This window comes from Gracilinanus agilis, chromosome 1 (assembly GCF_016433145.1).
Source record: "Gracilinanus agilis isolate LMUSP501 chromosome 1, AgileGrace, whole genome shotgun sequence".
In the NCBI taxonomy this organism is placed as follows: Eukaryota; Metazoa; Chordata; class Mammalia; order Didelphimorphia; family Didelphidae; genus Gracilinanus; species Gracilinanus agilis.
Window position 1 is genome coordinate 221903939 of NC_058130.1, and position 5744 is coordinate 221909682.

Genomic DNA, 5744 nt, shown 5'->3' on the forward strand with positions numbered 1-5744 from the left:
TTTGAGACTTACCTAAACTTGTGTCAGCTTTATCTTAAGGCTTAGTGAGCATATCCTTGGGGCATTTGAGGGAAAGGAGAATAATATCAGTCAAAGAAGATCTAATCCGCAGTCAGATTATACTGTTATTCCTTCCTGGGCCAGATTGTTCAGTTAGATTACCAAACATTTTGTGGGCCCTTTGTGTTTCACTATCACAATTGAAGTGTTACACTTAGGCATTACCCACACACACTCAGCTTCAGCTCCTCATAATATTAGGTATATTTTATTACAATATCTATCCATGATAAATACTTTCATGCCTTAAAAAGGAGTCTGAACTACCATTCTTCAAGGGAAACCCAGAATCTGCTCTCCCACAAAACAAAAATGTGTTCTCCCACAACATGTCTAATATGGAAAAATATTTTTCATGATTTTTAAAAAGGATACTTAAAATAGAATGCAAAAGAGAAGAACATAATGAGACAAAATAAGCAATAAGTGCTCTTATTTCTTATTTTTATTAAAGTTGAAAAATATACAAAAATTTTAGGGAATGTAAGTTGTGAGTCCTCTAACCTTAGCCTGGTCTTAGAATGTGAAATTCTTGAGCATAGGGATAGCGTTTTTACCTTTTTTTTTTTAATCCCTTGTGCTTGGCACTAACTAGCACTAAATAAATATTTTTGACTGACAGTGATCAAATGCCACCATATCCTAGTGGAAAAGGAAAAACCAGATTATGAGTTCACCTCAACAATCTGAAAGCACTATATTAGTATACTGCTGCCACTTAAGGGAAAATAAAGGAGTGTTAGTAATTTGTTCAGATATTGAACCTCAGAGCCTTAGGGTCAAAAAAGCATAACATATCAGCACCAGATCTACAAAGCACTAAAGTTGTTTTTTTTTAAACTATGGCTTCTCATAACATGAACCAAAACTGAGTGAATGTCAGTATGTTCTGGCACAAGAGAAGGAAAACCTGAGAGCATCAGCTATTAATAGAAGCAGGAGCTAGACACGGTTTTTGACAGTTTCTTGACTCTATACTCATTTTCTCCTATGACTTCTTTTCAATTTATTATTTTTCTTTTTATTGGAGAATTTAATCCATTCATATTTAGCAATATACTTAAGTTTGTGGTTCTTCCATTAAATGTATATCTGTACAGACACACATACCTTTCTATGTATATAATACTTATACTAAATGTTAACTATATAGATATCCTACACACTGGTTCACCAGGCACCACTTGGCTGAAGTCACAGGGACTAGTAACCTGTGCTAATCATTGTCCTTTATCTACCCTGCAGGTTTGCCCTGGGTTAATTTCTCTGGAGTTGCCTATCTTCTCAATAAAGGAGAGCTTCTCAGGCTTTCAATTCCATCTCCACCTCATATTCCAGGGAAACAATTCTAATTTTGTCTCTAGTTAAGAGTTCTCCTTCTAGGAAGACCTGTTTTCAAATATGACCTCAGACACTTTCTAGCTGTGTGATCTTCAGCAAGTCACTTAATCCCAATTTCCCCCACTCTTTTGTCTAAGAATTGATACTAAGAAAGAAGGTAAAGATTTAAAAAAAAAGAGTTCTCCCAATAAACGGGTAATGTAAAAAGGTATTCACTCAGAAGTGAGGAAAAAACATGAAATAGGTATAATAGGTACCCCTATGCAAAAGAAGAAATTCTAAGCATTAAAGAATCATTGAATGATTAGAACAGAATCTACTAACATTACTACTTATATAATCAGTTGAGAGGATATGCATTTTCTTTGCAAGGATTGATCATTATGCATTATAAATTTCATCTCCATTAAATATAACCTAATCAGCATCAAATAAGTTCTTTCTTTTCGATCCTTGGGTGACTTTCCCTTTTGGGGCAGTATGCCTGTGATATTCTTCCCCCTGTAAATGTTCCAAAAAGCCATTACTCTGATATTCAGGTGTCCAGGATATAGCAGCTGCCTTTGGAGATATCACAAAACCTTGTACCAAATGAAAGAAGATACAAATAGGAAATGGCCCTATCCCAAACACAAACTTGCCTAGAAGGCTGTGTAAGGGGAACCAATTCCTCCAAGGACTGTGAACTTTCTGCTCATCTGAGCCAGTCCATTAGCGTGGCTGGAACTCCAAACAGAGGTCACAGGCTAAGTGCCTCTAGGAACATAAGGTTACAGGTCCAAGTCAGATAGACTTTGATTGATTCCTGAGATGCGATAGACCAGTGCACAGGAAAAGGGAGTGGTGTGGAGAAAGAGGACTATAATAATGAGACTATACAGGAGATCAGGCTCTGGAGGTCTTTCTGTGATTCAGTGTTGGTGGCTTGGGCAGAAGACACTCTCATGGGCTAGAAAATTAGGATGGTAGGCTAGGAAATATTTTTTAATTTCTTTCCCTCCTTATTTCTTTCTTAGATTATATTTATATTAAAATTAAATTGTTAAAAGCTACAATCATCCTCATGACTTAAGGGTTAATTAATTTATAATTGGCAACAACAACAATTTTTTTTACTAATATATTTCCAAGCCAATTTCTAAATATTACATTTGGCATAATATTAATTTTTCAATATTGCAAGGCCATGAGCTCATGGCTTGAGTATGAATGTACGGGGAACTCCTGGCAAGACAAGCTCAGTCCAGGTAAAAGGGTTAGCTGACCTGTCTCAAAATAGTCTGTTTAATATGAATAAAATGGGTTTATACTGCTCTTAGGCATGCAACCTAGAGGCTTCTGGTCAATAATTCAACAATTGGATTTTTTAAAAATCTTACCTTCTTTCAGTATCAATTCCAAGACAGAACAGCAAGGACTAGGCAATCAAGGTTGAGACTTGCCCAGGGTCACACAACTAGGAAGTATTTGAAGCTGGATTTAAACCCAGGTTCTCTTGACTCCAGCCCTGGAATTTTCTCTACTGTGCTCCCTAGCTGCCCCTGGATCTTAAATTATATCTTGTTCTGTGCTAGGCCTGGTTCAGGAAGGGTCTGTGCTTATCAAGCCAGAGATATCACCCACCTCACCAGCTAGGAAAGCCTTCCCTCAGGCCATCAGTGCTGGCTCCTTTCTCTGATTAGTCATCATTACAGAGAAACCCCCTCCGTTGTCCAAGTAATTTAGCTATATTGAGAGAGGGAGCTGACAGGTACTCACAACCAAGTCTGTCATTCCTTTACCATCAAACCACTCTCAAATATGTCCATTTATTACACAACCCATGCTATACTGAAACCACAATGGGGAAAATCATGATGTGGCAAGTGATACTTGTATATACAATGTTCTCTTCCTTTTGAATGGCCACAGTTTACTGTCTAATCTAGAATTAGGGAAAGAGGCATCACCAAAAATATCACTGGTAATATGTTAGCCAGTATGGGCTCACTTTCTTCTGCATTTACCTTGATAAGATCATTTCATTCAATTCCTACATGACTGCATCAATTATTCTGAAATAAGCCCATCCTATACCAATATACTGTAATTTAAATTCCCTATTGGAAAGATATCAGACACTAATAAGTTTTTCAACTATTAACAAAAGATTTATTTAACCATAGCAAAGAGGATATTCAACAAGGTTGAGGATTAAGGGGGCCATGAGTTAACTCACATGGACAGTTAGGGTATTTCTCCCGTAACACATGGATTACCCAATAGTATGACTCTTGCTATTCAAGAAACAAGAACAAATAAGATAATTTCATTTGTCAAATACAAACATTTCTGAAACCAGGAAGCCCCTGTTCTTCACATGCTTTTCCATATGTAAAAGGGAATTCTTAATCCCTTTCTTTTAATTTAACGGGGATGGGGGTCCTCTTACCATAGAGATGTGTAGGGATTAACCAGCCCACAATGACAGAAAGTAGAAACCATAGAGATAGGAAGTGAGGTAGAAAGGATATAAAAGGGAGCCAAGGGTCGGTTGGTTGGTCTGTCAGTTGCTGACAGGGTTGTCAGTTGCGGGAAGTTGGCTGCTGGGCATGAGTTGGTTATTGGGAGTTGGTTGCTGGTGGTGTGGGTGGGTGATTAGTTGGTGGTTGGCATTTAGTTGCTGGAATATAACAGGTGGCCCTGAGCTTAATGAGAGGGCTTTGGGCTTTATCCTTTAAAGGACTTTTTGCTTTTGGGGTTTTTGGTTTTTGGTTTGGGCTGTTAGATTTTTTCCCTTCCTTTAACTTTTTGGAAGGTGGCAGGTCTCCAATGAGAGACCTAATTGGGGTTGGATTAAACACTGACTGGTTTGGTTTTGATTGGGCTGGATTGGGTTGGAACTTTGTGGGGTTGTTGTTGTTATAGATAAATATAGGCAGTTTTAGGTAGTAATTATAGGTAGTTATAGATAGTTATAGGATAGCTTGTTAGGTATTAGGAGATTTATTTCTCTACCTCTTTCCTATATTTCTCTCCTTTACTATATTCTTTTATTATCGCTATTTTAATTAAACTAAATTGTTAATTGTTAAAAGCTACTAGAAGTTTTCATTTCTCTGGCTTAAAAGGATAATATTAATTTACAACTCTACTATATTCTCATTAAAACTTAAATTATTAAGAGCTGCTCTCTTATTTTGTCAAAACCCCTATTTTTATCCTTACACATATAAACCACAAATTCCCTATTTTCTATATAAATATATATTGCTCTATGAACATGAAAGCACCATTTGATAACATTGGACATGAGTCAAAAGAGAACTCCAGAGGTAGTAAAAGGTTTTATCCCCCTACCCCCAAGGTGGTGGCAGGTATGACTAACAAGTATGAGACTTGAGTTTAATGTATCTGAAAGAAAGTATTAGCAACTTATGTGGCATATTCAGAGAATTGTGTGAATGGAATTAGCTCACCCTCATTCATTTGTTCAGACTCTAGCCACCAGGAATAATGTCATTCCACCCAACTTAGAATTAAGTTGGGAGGGGAAGGTCTGTTACCCACACATGATAGTAAGGAGCAAATCAAAAATAAGGGACTGCCCTTTGGGCAGTCCAAAACAGTGTTGAGGTTGCCATTTGTCCACTTGAAATTGTAGGTGGACACAGGAAATGATGCTATCTTTTAAATATGATGATAACTTCCTGTGGAGGAGGTTGGCGTTTTGAACTTGGTGTAGAAGGATCTCTGGTGAGACCTCAGACTGCTTCCCTTTGAATTGTCATGTGGGTAAGTCAGGCTGACTCTCTTTCTCTTTCCTCAGAGTTTCTGGAGGCTCTAGCCTTAAGGAGACCTCTCTTATTGGAGGAGGCCTTGTGGCTAGAAGCTTTGTTTAATTAACCTCTGTGCCTCTCTGCTGGGGCCTTAAAATACCTACCTGGTTTGAGCCTCGGGTCCGGGCCAGAGTTTCTCTCTCTCAACTTACCTAGCTTCAACCTTCATGATTGTAAATAAACCACCATAAAAGTCATCCTGACTTGGGTCTATTTTATTTTGAAATCGAGTTTAATCGATTTCTGGTGACCATACCTTAAATATCTAGTTTTTCCTTTTACAGAATAGAGACACTAACAAATCTTTTGAACTTGTTGACACTTTTTTATCTCTGGAAAGAGGTAGTAAAAACTTAGCATTTCATCACACATGTATGAGAATGTAAAATTTTTAATCACAAAGCTTCTATGGTTGCTATATATTATAGAAGAGTTTTAAATGATGAAGATACTGTGTATTATAATTTAATAACCTTGGCTTGAACTGAAAAGGATGCCAGTTCAAACAGGAATGAACTTCCTTGC